This window comes from Carassius gibelio, chromosome A23 (genome assembly GCF_023724105.1).
Source record: "Carassius gibelio isolate Cgi1373 ecotype wild population from Czech Republic chromosome A23, carGib1.2-hapl.c, whole genome shotgun sequence".
NCBI classification, from domain to species: Eukaryota; Metazoa; Chordata; class Actinopteri; order Cypriniformes; family Cyprinidae; genus Carassius; species Carassius gibelio.
In genome coordinates, this window is record NC_068393.1 from 2,460,374 (window position 1) to 2,480,037 (window position 19,664).

Below are 19,664 nucleotides of genomic sequence, written 5' to 3' on the forward strand. Positions count from 1 at the left end.
ATCACTGATGACCTGTCATGGTCTACCAACACCAAACCCCCCTGGTCAAGAAAGCTCAGCAACGCCTCCATTTCTTACACAGGATGAGAAGAGCCAATCTCCCTCCACTGGCACTCACTACCTTCTATAGGGGTGCCATTGAGAGCATCCTCACCAGCAGTCTCTTTAGTTTGGTATGGTAGCTGCTCTGTTGCTGACCGTAAAGCTCCACAGAGGGTGGTGAGGTCAACTGAGAAGATCATCGAATCAGCTCAACCATCCATCCAGGACATATACTCATCCCGATGCCACAAAAGAGCTACCAATATCATCAAAGACTTCACCCACCCCACACACAAACTGTTCACCCTCCTGCCATCTGGCAAACGCTACAGCAGTATGCGTTGTAGGACTACCAGATTCAGTAATAGCTTTTTCCCACAAGCCATCAGACTGCTCAACTCATTCATGAAATCTGGATTATAACACCCCCCCCCCCAAAACCCACACACACACAAAGACCTGTGAGACTGTGGAAAAGGCATACTCAATGTTTGCAAAATACTCATATGCACATATGTCAATATCCCATTGCACAGAAATGCATCCCCTTGTTTACAAAACTTATTTATCTTCATGCTGCTACTTGCACTTTGCCATATTGTACTTTATATTGCACTACAGTAAAATACCTTAACCTGACTATATTCTGAAACTCTGTGATAGTCTGGAAACTGTAAGCTCACTGTAGGCCATATGCTATGTTTATTTGACTAAAATAAAGTTATTTTGCTGAATATCTAGTTGTACTTGTTTAGTGGTGTCCTATGTTTAGTCGTATTTTTAGTTTATGCTTAGTATGTGTGTATTGTGTGTGTGTGTGTGTGTTCCTGGCACAGGGTGTGTGTGAAGCGTCTAGTGCAGTAGTGTGGAGTTGGAGGTGTTTGTAGTTAGTGCATGCTTTATGCTGCACGCTGCTTGCAACTTACTGCTTTTTTAGCTACCGCCGCTGGCTAGCCCCCTTATAGGGGTGAAAAGAGGAGCCGAGTGCGTAAGTCTCCTCCGCCAGTACACAGCCTCTCCACCACCAAGACTCTTGTGGTGCCTCTTCGTGGCCACACATGGTAACTGGGTACCTCGCAGTCCCAGGTTGAACTGCAGGGGATCTCGGAGCAGCAGTGGGTCCCAGAGATGTGGTGTGCAGGCCCACCACAGGGTGGACATGCCCTGACGCCCGTCAACCACTGCCCCAGCTATGGGTAAATAGCCCCACTGCCTTGTGTGTAAGCCTCTCGAGGCAAGGCTAAGGGAGCACACCCCAACAGAAAAGCAATGCGCTGGCGGTGCGCAATAGGCGGGCCTAAACAGAGCTAGGTTCCGGGAGCCTCCTGCAGCCAGGATGGGGAGCTGATCGTCCTGGGCTTACCCATGCCACCAGACCTACCTAATCAGGGTGAAGATAGTGCTACTGGAGAGAGCGCAACCCCTAAAGCACTTTAAAAATTACAAGCGCAGGTTTCCACCTCTGACCATGGTGAATATTACCTGGATCTACATCTGGTTGAAGTCTGGCGGCGATGGGGTGTCTGCACCTGTCGGGTCATTCCACTTCTGTGGTCGAAACAGAATAAATAAATCCTACAACCTTAAACTGGCAACATGGAACATAAGAACTCTCCTGGACTCCTATGGCAGATCTGAAAGACCCCATAGAAGAACAGCACTGGTTGCAGCCGAGCTGCACCACTATGATATCGACATTGCTGCCCTGAGTGAAACCAGGCTCCTTGATGAGGGGTCTCTAACAGAGGAGGGAATGGGTTACACCTTCTACTGGAAAGGCTATCCCACAGGTGGACAACATCTGCATGGTGTGGGACTGGCAATTAAGAACACACTACTGCCAAGACTCACTGAAACTCCTGTGGGGATCAGTGAAAGATTGATGACCCTCCGTATCCCCCTAGTGAAGAACCGCTATGCCACACTTCTAAGTGTGTATGCTCCAACTTTACCATCTGACATTTATTAGTTCAAAAATTGCCAAATTCTGTAACCTTCTGGTTTATACAGCAAGTTCTATTTGTGACTGAATTCTGCGATTCAATCCGTGTCGCTTTGCAAACACAGACGGGGTGAATTTATGAATGAAAGTGTTAAAGTTCTGACACAAAACGAAGTGAGTAACGTATCACGTAGTAGACTACACCACTTGTAACATTAGTTAGCGAAATAACATTACAACTATGCTAGCACTGTGCTTTCATTATAGCTTCATTTCTTGATAGACAGATAATAAATTTTACCTTTCCTCCTGTGTCTCCTCGCGACTCGTTTCCCTCGCTTCGCGCGCATTCAAAGTTTTCCAAACAAATGTAAAATATAGTCTCTTGCCGCTCTGTCGTCCTCTCGTGCTGCTGCATTCACTGCAGCAGTCGGACATCGGAGATTCGCGCTCGTAAATTTCAAATTGGCCATAACTTAATTTGTTGCTGCCAACTGGGGTGGCAGCTGGGGTAGATCTGCCCCTGTCAATGTGTAGAAGATCTTGTTTACATCAAAACTGAAACCAAGCCGTTCACACAGAACGCATATTTCGCGCATTTTCTAGAGGGACACCGTTGGACTCGCGTCTCACACAAGAGAACCGCATGTTTAGAAAGACATGTAAAATGTATGTAATTTAATTTTCTAAAAATATCTCGAGACTATATGTTGGGTTTTTGTTCCCATCCCATTGCATCTCATGTTTTTAAATGAAAAAATTTATTCTGCGTAACTGGTTTTCCGCCCTTTTAATTTATTTAACAATGCATGCATACATGACGCTGTTTTTTTAATAGTTCTTTAAGCAACTTAATAATAAATGGTTCATAAAAATGATTTTAAATGTTATGTTGTTTTTTCACAGTCATGTATTCTAATTCTTTGAATAAACGTGCAGTAATAAAATCTTGAGGCCTCAGAAGTGAAGCAAAAAGCTTTTCTTTACCCTAACTGAAATTATACATTTTAAATTAGAATACAATCATATTTAAGCAAAAAAAATTCGAATTTAGTTTTTCAGTTATTTTGACAGCCCTAGGCGATTCACAAGACCGAAACTGTATGAGACTGAATACCGGCAGAATTCACATTTCTGTTGTAAAAAGAGAAACATTGTGGAGAAGTATCCCACCCAGCACCAGACGTCATTTGGACGTCGTTTTCTGGTCTAAATCAAGTCGGCCCGTCATGGCCATCTTTTAGACCAAAAAGCGACGTTGAAAATTGGTCTTCATTTGGTCCGTCGGATTTGGTCCAAATTAAGCCCAAAAAGCGACGTTGAAAATTGGTCTTCGTTTGGTCCGTCGGATTTGGTCCAAATTAAGCCCAAAAAGCGACATTTAACGTCTTTTTTTTTTTTTTTTTTTTTTAATTTAGCCCAAAAATAGATGTAAATGGGCTTTAGTCCAAATTTAGCAGAAAAAAAACTTTTATTTCGCACCACAAATCCATTAACATAAACTAGTGAAGAAATTAGACATCATGTCTGATCGCACTGTTAAATATATTTAAATATATTTTGAAAACACTTGATGGTCACGCGCTGTACTGGAGTCACCATGGAAACGGGGCTCAGCTCAACCGTCAAGCAGCTGAACAGACGCTGTCTCTCATGGTTGTTTTCACTAATTTCAGGTAAGTTTAATCCCTAAATTACACAAATGTTACATAAAAGTGTCCCTGAAACTTTCTTTCATGTAAATGACACGCTTTCGTTGAAAATGTAGTTTATAGAAATGGTCAGTGTCTTCATAAAAAGTCCGTTAGCATCTCAACTGTAATGCTAACTACAAGAGGTAACTTTATGTGCATTTTTCACAATATATTTCGCCTACATCAGCATGAATCTGTAATTTTCTTATATATGTGTGTGTTTATATAATATTTTCATAATGTGTGTGTGTGTGTGTGTGTGTTTGTTTGCATGTTAGTTATTTTGATGTCCACACTGTAAGAGTATTAATCGATTAGTAAACCTAAAACTTTAAATTCTGTTATTATTCTTTTAATTTTTTTGTATAATCTGTAAATTAATTTTCTTTTCTGCATTTCACCTCTGCTATAGTTTATTTATAATAAACATGGCATTGTATAATAAATATTGTTGGCTTAGACAGATTGACAGAATGACAGATTGTTTATGTTCTAGATTCTTCCATGCTGATGGCCGTGCCTGTATCCAGCTGAAGAACATTTTTAGACATTATGAAACATATAACTAGTAAGTAATACCTCAAACATACACTATTATTCAAACGTTTAAGGGTCAGATTTATCATGTATTTACATTTACATTTATTCATTTAGCAGACTCTTTTATCCAAAGCGACTTACAGATTAAGACAGTGGAAGCAATCAAAAACAAGAGCAATGATATATAAGCAATGTTATAGTGCTATAACAAGTCTCAGTTAGCTTAACACGGTACACATAGCATGGGATTTTAAATAATATAATAAATAAAGAGAAAACAGAATAAAAAAAAAGAGTAGAACAAGCTAGTTAGAGGTCTTTACTCGTACACACACACATACACACAATTGCATAATAAATGTAAAGAAAATATAATACAAAAAGATTAGAAAGGTAGTTAGATTTTTTTTAAGAATAGAATTAGAATAGTGAGTGTTAAAGTTAGAGGATCAAATAAAGGTGGAAGAGAAATAGAAAATATTATTTAAAAATGTATTTAAAATAAATCTTTTATGCTCACCACTGCTGCATTTATTTGATTAAAATACAGTAAAATAGTAATATTTGAAATTACTAGGGGTGTCCTTGACTAAGGTTTTTCATAGTTGAATCAGAATTTTTGAATCTTGCCGATATTCGACTGATAGTCTAATCATATGTTTGGGGGCAGAATACATTGAGTCAAGTCTGACATTCGACAGTCATAATTACTGATCTTAACACACTGGTAAAATGTGTTATGAACACCTCGCAGATATAAACGGGGTAAATAATAGTTCATCATTGATGGATCTTTTCTATTTCAGAGACTGAAAATCATTGATAAACCACAAGGTAATTGTGAATAAACTTATTGCAAGAGGAATAATAAGAAGAAAAGAAAATGCATGTGTGATTTAATATTGCTTCTTATTTTTCAATGTTGAAAGTTCTTTCTTCTCATCTTTGTGCATTTTCAGATGTTGTGCATATTTATTGATCAAATTATTTAACGTTGTTTAACTTTTTAACATTATAATATTGGTTCGGCTGAAAATGGCCTTTTCGGTTTTCGGCCGATAGACTTTTATCACCGAAACAACACGGCCGAAATGTTGTGATGACGCAAACAGAAACCGCGACCTGCACGTGCACCTGCATAGCAAAGACCACGAGCTCCACGCGACATTCACTTAACACCAGTGAGAACATTCTCTCTCTTCTTACTCCTTTATTAGCATCACTAAAGCGTCTCCTATTAAAGAGATTAAGACGGACCACGAAGTAAAAACAAAGAAAAGTACAGTCTTATAGAGTCTGTTAGCACACGTCTCACTGAGATCTTGTCGGATCCTCTGCACTTCATCCCGAATGTGCTTGATCCGCGTTATAAAGACCATTACTTGGATGCGGAAATAAGGCAGCGCGCACGAGAAATGATCCAGGCCGCGCTGTATGCGGAGAACCCGCGTGGAGACGGAGAAGCGCCAAGCGCAGGAGACAGATCGGAGCGCAGAAAAAAAGACTGGTCTCTGCACCAGATGAGTGGCATGCACCATCGTTGTCTGATATGTTCAGTGGAATTCTGCAAGAAAGTGCCTCAAATAATAATAATACGTTGGCTATTTTGTTCTTATACACACACACAAACATATATACATACATAATATCAGATTGTAGCCATATTTATGCTAGATTTTCTGCTAGATTTCTGCTTTAATTTGATAAAAATGTTTATTTATGCCCTGGCCTTATTTAAATACACTCTCTCAAATATTTCTCAAATGTCAGGCAGATGACAAGCTCAACTGCTCAACAGCTAGATGGTTATCTGTCTGAAGTCTCCATCCCCAGAAGTGATAACAGTCTTGCCAACTGGAGAAGTGATGCACTTTCTAGTCCTACATAGAAAAAATTCAAATGCACTTCACCTAAATGCATTTTGTTTTTATGAGAGAACTGTTCATTTTAAAACCTTTCTGCAGCCAGTAGGCCTGTACATTATTATTAAATATACACATGAGTGGGATACATTTTTAGTTTGAATTTTATTTTATACTGTGCATTGTTGCAATGTGCATAAAAAGTTATGTAATTGTAATTATCTTTGAAACTTTAATATTAATTTATGCAATTGCAATGTCTTAATTTTAGTAAAGTTAGTACACGGTCATAGCAATAAATGCAATGGTACTAATAATTGGCATAATTTATTTCGGGGTTTCGGTTTTCGGCCTTGGTTTTCTCTTTTTTCGGTTTCGGCCAAGAATTTTCATTTCGGTGCATCCCTAGTTGTCTTCTCTTTTTTCATAATTAAGCTCCAACCCCAGTTAAGCAGACCTGAGCAGCCGATCAAGGATCAGCAGAAACTCTGCAGAACGGTGGTCCTCCAGCCCAGGACTGGACACCAGTGTTGTAAGTCATTCTGTCTCTTTATAGTGCATGTTCAGAACATATTGCAGGAGATCTCAACATTGTCTCACAAGGTCCTTTTACTTGCAGAGTTTTGCACCAACCTAGTGCAGTGCACCTGAACACATTAATCAAGGTCTTCAGTTTTGCTAACTATAAGTCACAGACAGGTGAGTGTGATCAGGTGTGGACGTAAACACTGGGTGTGTTTCACTCAGGTCCGTTGCTCAGTACTCAGTGGTGAAGGGCTGCCTCAATCACTATTTTCATTTTACGGTGCACTGATAATTCGCTATAAGAAAACACGTAATAGATTTTAAAACACAAACCAATAATATATTTCAGCATAAACATATCACTAGACAGGTAATGTCTAATCTAGTAAACATTTCCAATTAATTTATTAATTAAATCTTGCACATACATGTAATAAAGTATTCATCATAATGTGCTGTAAATAGCATTAAAGTAAGATATCAGTTTTATTGTTGTGCATTAATGTCAGTAGTGATGTTGTACAATGAGGACAGAAATAGTCACCAGTGTATAGTCAGCCACAGTGCTTACCAGTACCTACATTTGTGTACACAATATATTCACAACTTGGCAAACTGTGAAGCTGATTGAGACGTAAACTCTGCATGACAGTGGACCTTAATCCAAGCATATGTCTCTGTAGGAAAGTAATGGGAGTTACCAGATCAGGGTGTTTTTAGACCATGATACCTGATTGGCTGACATCACAGTGACGGTAGGTTTAGGGTGGGGTTTAGGTAAGGGGGATCATTTTGATTGCATGATTTAGAAACACCCAGCAGTTTGAAAACACCCACAAAGTCATAAACGCCCACTTTTACTCTGCAGAGACCTAAGTCTCACCTTAATGGCCAGAGCTGACAACCCCTGACATACTGATTAGTTAATAATCCCTCATAAAGAATGAGTACACTTTAATTTGTACATTTTGGACAAACATTGTTTTTTTATTATTAATTTACATTTTAGTTACGGTTTTCTTTCTCACTTTAGATGCTGCAGAAAAAAGAGCGAGGCTAAAGCATTCAAAGTGGAAACATCTGCCGTGGCTCATTAATCCAGAATTGGGATGGAGGAAGGAGCAGAAGAAGCAGAAGATCAGAGATCAGGCAGAGATCTACTGGTGCCCCTGTGGGAACCCCATTTACCTAATGTGTTAGTTTAACCAAAGATTTTCCTCACTCACCTTTATGTTGTTCCAAACCAGACTTTTGTTCATCCTTGAAACATAAATGCGGAACTTTTTAATGAAATCTGAGATTATTTTCTTTATATAAAATAACACATTCACACAAGCACCATGATGCATCAGTGTTGCATTGGCGTGAGAGCTGGCGCTTTTTTTGTGCTTTTGTGAAAATCCATTGGGGAGTCATAATTTCTGAATAGATTATTTTTGCTGTTGTTATTGTTTGTTTGTTTTTTTTTGTACACAAGGCATCTGTTAAAAAAATATCTTAATTTGTGTTCTGCACAAAAGGGTGTTATGGGTTTGGGGCAACATGAGGGTAAGTAATTAATGACAGAATTAAAATTTTTGGTTGTTCTAATGTGGTTATAATTGGTCATAGTTTATTTGTCTTGAAAAAATATATTTATACAGAAACATGGATTAATTTGATAAGTTTATAGTAAAGCCTTTTAAATTGATAAAAAAAAAAAATCTAAATAAATACTACTCTTTTGCAAGGTCTATTAAAAAAATACGGACAAATGTAATGGTTTCCACAAAATATTTGGCAGCACAACGGTTTTAAACTAATAATAATCAGAAATGTTTCTTGAGCAGCAAATCAGTATATTATAATGATTTCTGAAGATCATGTAATACTGAAGACTGAAGTAATTGTGTTAAAAATTTCAGTTTACAGGCATAAATTACATTCTACAATGCATCCACATAGAAAACAATTATTTCTGTAGTCATATTTCACAATATTACAGTTTTTACGGTCTGTTTAATCAAAGGAAGCTTAAGATGTGATCAAGATTTTACATGAAAGATGTAATGTGTCAATAAATGTGTCAATATACTGTGAATTGTCTTATTTTCACTAATTAGGAATATGACAAATAATTCATGGTTGTAATTAGGTCTGGAAAAGACGTCTTTTCACCGTTCACTATTCAACCACATTTAAACGTAATTTGGACGTCTATTTATAGACGTCTTTTTGACGACCTGAAAAAGACGTCGTTTCACCTTTCACTTTTCAACCACATTTAAACGTAATTTGGACGTCTATTTATAGACGTCTTTTTGACGACATGAAAAAGACGTCGTTTCACCTTTCACTTTTCAACTAAATTTTAACGTTGTTTAGACGACTGCCAATGACGTCTTTTCGACGTCTTTTCAACGAGTTTTTGCTGGGTGGGATTATTTGCTGTTATGCGTGTGTGTCCTGGCTCAATAGAAAACTAAACGGTCCCCAAGCTGCAGTTGCTCTGTGACGCCTGTTTAAAAAAATAATAAATAAATAAATAAACCTGGACTCACTTCGAGAGAAGGTCATTAAAATCAATTTCTTATTTTCGTTTTCGAAACTTGTGTTGGTTGATTCGTGTAATAGATTTTCGAACATAAAGTGACAGTCGACACGGTCACGGTTTTAGACTAGAGGGGAGAAAGGATGGGAAAAGGTCTGGGCACAGATTTTCCAGAACTTCGTGCCAAGTAAAAGCGGTGTCTAGCTGTTTTAATGAATTTTTTTTAAATGTACTATGGTGCCCAAACCCGTATGAATTTGAACAGAGACCGGTGGCAGCCGCAGCCATCATTACCAAGAGAGAACCATTGACTCTGACTGAGAGTATGAGACGAAGCGAACGAACAGGCCACAGTGTGACATCCGTTAACCAATAGTGTAAACATAGATGACGTCACAGGTTTAAGATAGCCTTCTTTTGTATGAAGGCCTAGGAAATTTATATATTTACAATACTTACATAAATATAATTAATAGTATTTTATTGCTTTTGTATTAGTTGTATGAAGAGTAAAAAAAAATTGGTCGGTCTTAACACAAATTTACAATCGGCAAGTCGGTCGGACTAAAAGCAAAAAAAAAAAATTGAGTCTGTGCTAAATTGACAAGTTCGGTCGGGTTACGGCAAACAAGAATATTTTTAAGGATGGCCATACCAATTCATACACACATCTGCACTTTGTTGTTTCTGACGAGAGAATTTGCCAGAAAGAGGTATTCAGTCAGCGAGCGAGTGAAGGAAGAACCGGAATTTTAGCGATGACTCATCTGAACACCTCTGATTGGCCATTGCCTTCAAAAGCTCAACAGAACCGTGTGTGATTGGTTATAATGCGTGTTGTAAAAACGCACCTATCTCTGGCTCAGCGGCAGCAAGTGAACACAGATCTGAATTTAGCAGCTAATGATATGACTCGCTGAATGTTCTCACGCCGGTGTGATTGTATTAATATTAATAAAATATTAATCGGCTATTTTTTGTCTTTTGGACACTGCATTCAACTTGGTCACCTTCTGTTATAAGTCACACGTTCAACAAACTAATGTCACAGGTATCGTGTACTGTAATCGAATGTAGCCCAAGTTATACCTGTTAAACAGTAGACAGCACACGCAGTGTTCATCTAATAAAGATCTTCATCGCTAGCAAATAGCCTTTTCAGTTTTGCTTTCAGTTCAGTGCAGATCCATAGCCACGCTTTGAATGCTGCTGATGTTAAACGTTACAACTCTAAATGAACCGCTTCAGTCGCTCTGTGCTTGCGGCAAGGAACTGAACAAATCATTCAAACTGATTCATGAACCAATTCACTCGTTTGCCAATTGGTCTGATCAAGCCTTCGAACAGAATTGACTCAAAAGAAATAATAATTCGCGAATGAGCATCGCTCATTGCCCAGAGAAAAGTAGACTACGCGATTGGAATAAACTGAAGCATTTATAAAATTTATTGCATTATGATAAAGTAACGAGAGGAGCATCGCCCACAGTAATGAAGTAAAAGTACAGATTATTTCCAAAAAATTTACTCAAGTAAAAGTACCCATCTTTAAATATACTCAAAAAACTATTAGTTACCCCAAATATTAACTCAAGTAAATGTAACAATGTAAATGTAACTCGTTACTACCCACCTCTGGTGAGAATACCGTGGGCCAAAAGTATGCCCTCTATAAGTAGCGTCCCAGCTGAAAATGTGGAACTAGGGCCCCAGCAGACCTCACAGTATGCCCACACTTTGTAGGGAAATGTGGACATAAACCTGTTTACAACCTTTGTGGCCTTAACAAATAAAACTTTGTACCTGCAGAATGCTGCAATATTACTATTAAATCACATGCAGAATAATTATAAGATGAAAGTAGAAGTAATAAATTAAAGAGCCATAAATTTCGAATACAGCCATGTGCAGAACCTGATTTTACCAAGTGAGACATGTTCCTGGGACAACATCGTTGTTGACCCTGGAACAACATTGTGATTAACCAATCAGATTTGAAGAACCAGTTTATAGATTTTGTGAAGTTTATGCTTAAAATCAGTGTTTGGTGCTTGTACATCAGTGTCATTCATCTATCATTTCCTCTGATTTTAGGGATTACTCATGGTTAAGGTTAGGTTTAGTTGTAGGGATATGGTTAAGAATATATTTTTGGAGTAAAATGTTGTTCCAGGGTCAACAAAATATGTTGACCTAGGAACACATCGAACTTGGCAAAATCAGGACGTGCCAGCCATGTAATGAATGCAGAAAAACACTGTTCAAAGGTTTAGGATAGATAAGATTTTTAAATGCTTTTGAAACAAGTCTCTTATGCTCACCAAAACTACATTTATTTGGTAAGAAATACAGTTAATGCAGTAACATTATGAAATATTAAAATTTTAAATAACCGTAAAAAAAATACTGTTTTACTATAATGTTTAATTTTCAGCAGCCATTACCCCGTTCTTCTGTGTCATACAATCCAAAAGAAATTATTACAATATTCTTTTTTTTTTTTTTTTTAGTATCTCTAAAACAGTTGTGCTGCTTCATTTTTGGAAACAGTAATATTTTATTTTTCAGGTTACTTTGAATAGAGGTTTTAAAAGAGCAGCATTTTAATTTTTTTTTAAAGTTTTTACTGTTGCTTGTTATTAGTTTAATGCGCTCTCCCTGAATTCAAGTAATATCTTAAAGAAAAAAAACATATTAATCCCAAACTATTGAACACTAGAATATATTGAATAGATTTATACAACAGAATAATGACCAATTATAACTTCATAATGTATCAGGTTGATATTGGTCGCAGTGGTTCCAATCACACTCACACTCTCTCTGGACCAATCAGGACTTGGCTGCATGCTATATAGGCAGGGGTTCCCTATGGACACTCCTTACTCTTTGTTGCTGGAGGCACATTTCTGCTCTTGACTCTTCACGGTGCAGTTACGGTAATTCGACAGGTAATTCAGTGGGCTGATTTGACTCATCTATAGGCCTGGTTTACATTTACAGCGTGCAGTGTCTTTTTGCAGTGTCTCCCTTTTATAAACCCGGTTATTCCTGGGACGGAACCGGGTTGAGTTTGGCTGCTGGCTCAGTGTAGCTGTATTATCGTCACTATTGGTGTGAGGCTCCTTGATGGGTACGTATGTATACTAGTTGACATTACGTGTATATTTTAATCACAAACCGTTACTGACTTTGGTTTGTTTGTGTGCATCAGGGTTGTAAACCGCTTCGCTTGTGCTGGTATCTGCACCAGCCCCTCCTTTCCCTGTCACGCTGCTGTTTTGTCTCAACTATTGTTTTAACTGTAAACTGCTTAACCAGATATAGCTACAGGAACTCACTCCAAGCTCTGAACGCCGCTACGTGCCTTCCAGCACCAGGACCTGTTGCCCAATTGGGTGTCTGGCAGGGCTGTATTTGAGTGATTGATGCCACAGATGACAGATCTTTTGGACTGATTGTGCTCCTTAATGTGTGTGGAGATTGGGGTCTATGTTTATGGGTTTTGTTAAATTTATGATTAAGTGATTCTTTTGGTTAATTTATATTTCTTAAAGTTTTGATTTTCATTTTTGCTGAAATTTTGATTAGTTGAACTTTGGTTCTTTTTGTTAGGCTCTAGGCAGCTACTAAGTCCCCTTTGCTGCCTAGAATTGCCTTAGATTGAAGTTGCTTTTGTTTTCATTTATTTTTGGTTTATTGATTTATTTCCCTCCCCAATAATTGACTGTTCACTCTCCCACAGTGCTGAGTGCCGAAAGTGGTGGTGTCGGTGTCCTCGGTGGTGGTCTCTTCTTGTGTGCTGTGTTTTCCCTTGGTTGATTATTTTGGGTTTTTCATCACCGTGTGTGTATGTGTGTGTGTGTGTGTGAGTGTTCACGTGTGATTGGGGAATCCTTCCCTGAGATCCCACACCCCTTGACCCTACCTCGCCACTGGTAAGGCCTCAGCACTCATTTCCCCTATTTTAGGATGTATTTTAGTAATTGTATGAATAAAATTGTCTTTTAACGGAACTACGTCTCTGGCTTCATGCATAATTCAAACCTGTGTGCTTTTTGTATTTTGGTGGTTTTACTATTGAGTCAGTCAAATCCTATTCTCGGGGTGAAATTCCCCGGGTGGCATTGCCGGTAAAAGTCCTACTCGCCACAATAAGAACATTAAGTAGATATTATAAATAAATCAATGCCCTAAGGGGCACCAGTAGAGCTCTGCCTGATTTCTGATCGTATGATCCTTCCACCGTCCCAAGTCTCTTATGTTACAGAGCCACTTTAACAGAAGTCTCCATTTTAGATGCTGTAGCATGGCTGCTTTTTATTCCAGCATCTACCTGAGAAAGAAAACAACAAACCTAAACAAAGTCAAAAGTTTTTTGACAGGGCACTTTTTTTTTTGTGGAACTTTGTTAATAATAAATAAATGCATGCTTTACTGATAGCAGAGATACACAGAGTGTGAATGACTAAATGAGAGCAGTGGTTGATTGAGAGTGAGATTAAGGGAAAAAGGGAAAACTGAATGAAAGACTAAAATAATTCATTTACATTTTCAAATTTCAGTTCTAAAGATGTTCACTCATACACATATCTATATCCAATATGCGTCTGTTGTGTAATTTTTTTCCCACTTCAACAACAGAAGGCATTATTGAGTACATAATTAAAAATTGTTTTAACACAAGGTTAAATTATATTCTGGCAAAACACTGCGATATTACTGGGGTGACCCTGATTCGACAGGAGGAGCCCGATTTGACCACCAACCTCACAGTTGAATATTCACAGCTGTTATGATCACGCCATTTTGGCTATAAATGCTCAAATGTCTGATTTCACATAGAACTACCGGTGTTCCCCCAATAAGTTTATATTCAACCTATTAAGATAATGCTGTACATATGAATCTGAAAATGAAGCTTTAAATATTTTAACGTGCATGATCAAATCCAACCACTCCTATAGATTTGAGTTTCACTTTCTATAATCTGAGACCAACAGAGAAGCATCATGGCGGCAGGGATTTAAAACTTTAACAAGACTCAAATTGACACAGACAGAGTAAAAGACTGGAGTTCTTACACTTGGGTAGGGTGCAAGTGATTTCAAAACATTTCAGCCAGTTAAGTATATAGTGTATATATTATTTATCTTGTATAAGGTTGAGTCGCGCTGCAGTAAAGCATGGTACGGTGAATGCAAAAATGCAGAACATTAAATAATATTAAAACATGCAGAATAATAATACCTACTGTCATATACATAACATTATAATGAGAGCACAATTATAAAAAAGTATCGTATCGATTATCGGTAAGATTAGAAAATTCCAATTCGACTATGAAAATCCTTAGTCGAGGACACCCCTAAATATTAACACTTTTATAAACTAACGTTACGGTGTTCGCTGGGTTTGAGACTCTATGCCAAGAGGAGTCACAGATAAAAATAGCTTATTATTGTAATACAATAAGTAATACAGGTATAATAAGTAAATGACAGACCTTTCATTTTTGGAAAAATGAGTGCTTTAAAAATTAACTAATGACTTTAACTTGATGCATGAATATGCAGCTTTAAACAAATTAAAGTGTACTTACATTACAAAAGATGCAGTGACCTGTTCCTAGTGACTCTTTATCTGCATCTGACACAAACTAAGAAAAAGAGGAAACATCAATGAATATCAGTGAAATATTGCATATATCAATACAAATTAAAATGTATTTTAAAATGAGTTTATCTCCAGTCTGTCCACACACCCATCTGAAGTGTGTGATGACCCTGAAGACCTCCATCAGCTGCTTCAGCAGTACAGGATTGAGACTGGAGCTCATCTCTGCGATCAGGACTAGATGGCAATCAATACTCAAAAGAGAGAAGACAAGCATCATGTTAATGGATTAAAACTAAAGTAAAAAAAAAATAGTAGTATATGGTTTAATATCTGAGAATGGAAAAGGGAGAAAAAATAATTTTTCACTAAAATATAACAAAGGTTTGTATGAATGAATGTACATACAAATTAACTATACAGTCAAGAGAAAACAATTTAGGGCTGAAACGATTCCTCGATTAACTCGAGTAACTCAATTACAAAAAAAATGATGTAGGCAAATTCCTCTGCCTCGAAGCCAATTTTAATTTATTTTAAAACTCATGTCAGGTTCTTTCGCAATGATTGTTTTGATGTGACAACCTGTTACGTCACCCACAAAGCGGAAGGAGACACAGGCGCTGCATCCGAAATCTCATACTGCAAGGAGTCAGCAGTTTTTTTATTTAAGGGCGCGGGCAAACGTGAAGAGAACATCGTGGCGTGTGTCCATTGCAAGATAGAGCTGGCCAGGCCCGGTGTCCTGACATTTTATCCTATCCTGTCAGATTTTCCTACGCGGGTTTACTGCGCACGTGCACATCAATATCGCGTCCTTTGTCTCATGCTAAACAACGATATTTAATGTATCTGCATTACTGTAAGGGTAGTTTTAGGGCTGGGGTAGTTGTAGACTTTAATAAAAACGCAATCTAATTGGTAGAAAATAATATTTATTGTTGGTTTCCTGTAACTGTATCCCTTCTAGCTACAACCGCGAATATAACACATAATTACTGTATTTGCAGTACTGTAAGGGTATGATTAGGGTTGTGGTAGGTGTAGACGTTAATAAACCATAACTTTACAGTAAAATTTTCGTTTTGGAATTGTACTACCCACTGTTTTGGTGGGAGGTAGGAAAATCTGACAGCGTAGGACAAATCGACAGAACACCGGCGCCACGAGGGGGCAAAAGGGGGCAATGCCCCCTCAGATCTGACTTGTGCCCCCTCTGTTTCATTTTTGTATCCATGGTTAAAAATAAATGGCCAACCTTTTGAGTTAAATAATAATTTAACCTTATCCCCATGGGATTTAGAATGTTCAGTGTTGTGACTCGTGACATTACTGCCAGATTCAAACGTCTTTCGCGTTGGTTGGCGCTGAGCCAGAGACGGACGAGCTCAACGCTGTCATATATCACAACTATGCAGTGTTTTCAACCTCATAATGTTTATTTTAGATTTCAGACATTTAAATAGGCTACACTTAAGCACTGGTAAAACAATAGGCTACATTTGGAGTCTGTGAAAGCAGCAAAAACAATATATTCAAATATAATTTGACGACGTGTGTTTTTCATATCAGATAAACACAGTGGAAGAATGCTAACTATAAAGTTTACTCTATTGTTATAAAGATTTTTAAACGACCAAACACACTCACTTACACATATTTGAGAATCGGAATATAGGATAGTTGATGACATGGTAAGAAAGTTTGTGAATATTTCGAATAAAAAAGGAAAAACGAAATGAAGGATAGCCTACATCTGTTATACAGTGTTATTATTGTGACTGCGGTGTTTCACGTGACAAATATGACGCGTTGCCATGGAAACATTAAGGGGGAACGTTCTAAAATAACTGTCGCCTTGAAAAATTTTACTCTCGGGAGTCAGTTAGAATATTTTAAACTTAAGTGTGAAAGGGTTAATTATTAATAATAAATGACGCTGGCTTATCTTTTGTTGACTGTGTGATTTCCTGATGTGGGTATTAAGGCACATATGGAAAATACAGTTGTTTAAATTTAAAGCAAGGGGTGGTTTTATCCAACCCCGCGCCATTCGGTGTCCGTCGAGCAAATATATGAACGTGTGATATTATCAGCAATTCAAAAAAAAAAAAAAAAAAATCAGCAATTAAGTTTCAGCTAAAATGTGAATTATCATTAATATTCAAAAATGGACATAAGAAAGTAAATGCAACGTATTTCAGACCACAAAAAGGACACTGAAAGTGTGATTGAGAGTACAGCTGATGAACATGACAGCCATCAAAGCATTTTGATGGTGTAATAAAGTTAAGCCCCCTTAACAATTTCACATGCCCCCTCAGTCATTTCATCCTGCAGCCGGGCCTGGAGCTGGCATACCACAACTAGGGCCCTATGATTTCCGCGATGCGCGATGTTTTCCCCGCCTTTGACATTTTCCTCCGAGCCAGCAGGGGGCAGTTTGCGTTGAAACAAACAGAACGGTGGCAACTGCAGCAGCAGAGTAATAACGCTATTCCGTTGATTGCTTGAGGTGAGTAAAAGTGGTTGTGTAAATATCTTATAATATGAAATGCGATGTTCGATCGATCATTTATTTATCCATGGTACGTTCAATTTGAATAATTATTGTTAATAATTGTTATAAATTGCTCATTTTATTGTTCTTTGTGGATTGTAACAGTACACTCTGCACATGGCTTTAGTTCTTAGGTTTGATTTTACAGAGGTATGCCATTACATTTGTCAAGTTATTTGAACAGACATGCATGATTATTGTGTGTATATTATTATTATTATTATTATTCAAGATGACATGATCAGGAGGTGGTGGTGTTCTGTTCTCCTGGACAGCTTCACTCCGCAAATGTATGTAGCTGTTTGAATGTTGCTACATGAAACATTACTCTGTACTATATCTAGCAATATACCTACCTCTTGACATTTGTTCTTTTAGAGCTCAACCACTGAGGGGAGGAACTTCACCATTCACCATGTCTTCAGGCAGAGTCCAGCAAAGCAGGTTATTTGTGCACATACATTCATTAAGAACTAATAATTACATGTGTGTACATGCAGAGGTATTTTAGTTATTACAGCTACATAGTTTTTCAGATATGAAATTGGTATTATGTAAAAGTACTATATTGGTCAGCACTGTGGATTATTTCATATATAGCTATCAGTTAACATCAGCATCAAAGACATTTAAAAACATTTCAGCTTAATTCATTTTCAGACAGCAGCGAGTGTTTTAAATAACTTCTGCTTGCGATCTAATGTGGATTTTGTTCACCATATAAGACATAAATATGAAATATTTATATTTATTTTCAATGTAAAAGATCTTCATGTGGATCATGCATACAAATATATACAAATATCTCACTGGATTATTACAATTAATGGCAAAATGAATGTGTGGAAATGTAAACTAATATATCCTACTGACACACTACAGCAAAAGATATAAATAATTGGCTTAAAACTATTTTTTTCAATGTGAAAATACTAACATAGCTAATACTTCTGCACAGTACTGTATATATTAACATTTTATTAGTGTTATTATAAACGAATGAGTATGCAGTTGTGACAATCTATAGAGTTTGTTTAAAGCAAGGTTGTCTGTAGTCAGTGTTTATATAATGTTTAATAACTTTTATATACATGTATAAATAAACCTATGTATGTTTTTGAACAGCTTCCACTGGAAATCCTCAGGGAAGTTATTTTGTCAGCGGGTGACTCTGCATATTTGACACTTTCTCTGGTTTGCAGATGGTTTAGGGATGTGCTCACTCAAGAAGTTTTTCGGAAAGCGGCACACTTTGCCTGGCTAGACAGTAAGATTTCCCCCTGTTTAATGCTCATTCTCCAACTGAATTTTGTAGTACGAGGCTGTAAAACTTTTTTATTATTATTATTATTATTATCTTTCCTGTATTTTGTCTTTACACTATAACAGTGATCCTCAAATCTGGCTTGCGAGATCCACTTTCCGGCGAAGTTTAGCTCTAACCCTAATCAAACACACATGAGTTTGCTAATCAGTGTCTTCAGGATCATTAGAAAATCACAGGCAGGTGTGTTTAATTAGAGTCGGAGCTAAACTCTGCAGGAAACTGGATCTCGCGAGCCAGATTTGAGGATCACTGCACTATAAGTTGTGTCCAACTGGAAGAATTGTCCTCCTGTCTACCGGAACGAGTTCAGACGGATGTACAGCATAAGGGAACGCTTGCAGTGCAGAGCCCTTTTCAAGTTTAACCCACCAGGGTACAGGGAAGAGGCCGGCGTGGTGATCTTCTGGGCTTTTGTTTACACAGGATTTTGTTCCACATTTGTGTGTTAAGTCATTGAAGGGAAATAGAGAATGAACTGAGATCAACTGGTTTTTGATGTATTAATTGATGTCATTTAAAGTTAAACTTTGCCCTTACGAAAAATAACCATGGTTTTATTATAGTAAAACTGTAGTAACCCATGGTTTTTTGGCGTATTGACTGCCATTTGTAAAACCACAGATTTACTACAAATACCATGGTTAAACTATGGTTAATATAGCAAAACCATGGTTAATTTGTGGTTACCATGGTTTAACTACAGTAACCATGGTTTTTTGGTTTTATTTGTAGTAAAACTATGGTTAATTTTCGTAAGGGTGCAGTGTATAATGTTTTAATAAAAAAGCCAATCCAAGGTTTTTATTTAGCACAGTGGCTAAATTAACAAATTACCAGACGCCACCTGATTCAAATATTTAAATAGTAATGACTTCATGAATTTCTTCACTGATAAAATAGATAACATTAGAAATACAATAGCGAATGTAGATTCTATAGCATCTAACACTTCAGTTTCATCCATCGCACCCAAAGATAAACTGCAGTGCTTTACAACTATAGGACAAGAAGAGCTAAATAAACTTA

The 19,664-nt window shown here is 37.4% G+C and overlaps 3 long non-coding RNA genes across 4 annotated transcripts; all 3 read left to right on the plus strand.

The window, feature by feature from the left end:
* Positions 1–3,461: 3,461 nt before the first annotated feature.
* LOC127944587 (uncharacterized) lies at positions 3,462–8,678 on the plus strand. 2 transcript variants are annotated; one of them, XR_008150386.1, is made up of 6 exons: positions 3,462–3,660; positions 3,753–3,821; positions 4,175–4,246; positions 5,025–5,052; positions 6,516–6,612; positions 7,639–8,678. It is a non-coding gene; the product is annotated as an uncharacterized LOC127944587 (long non-coding RNA). The 2 variants fall into 2 exon arrangements; XR_008150385.1 differs by lacking the exon at positions 3,753–3,821 and having other exon boundaries at positions 3,467–3,660.
* A 3,478-nt stretch (positions 8,679–12,156) lies between these two features.
* Positions 12,157–13,151, plus strand: LOC127944592 (uncharacterized). Its single transcript, XR_008150393.1, has 2 exons — positions 12,157–12,268; positions 12,350–13,151. It is a non-coding gene; the product is annotated as an uncharacterized LOC127944592 (long non-coding RNA).
* Positions 13,152–17,197: 4,046 nt separating this feature from the next.
* LOC127944591 (uncharacterized) lies at positions 17,198–19,187 on the plus strand. Its single transcript, XR_008150392.1, has 4 exons — positions 17,198–17,601; positions 17,690–17,755; positions 18,437–18,578; positions 18,900–19,187. It is a non-coding gene; the product is annotated as an uncharacterized LOC127944591 (long non-coding RNA).
* Positions 19,188–19,664: the final 477 nt, after the last annotated feature.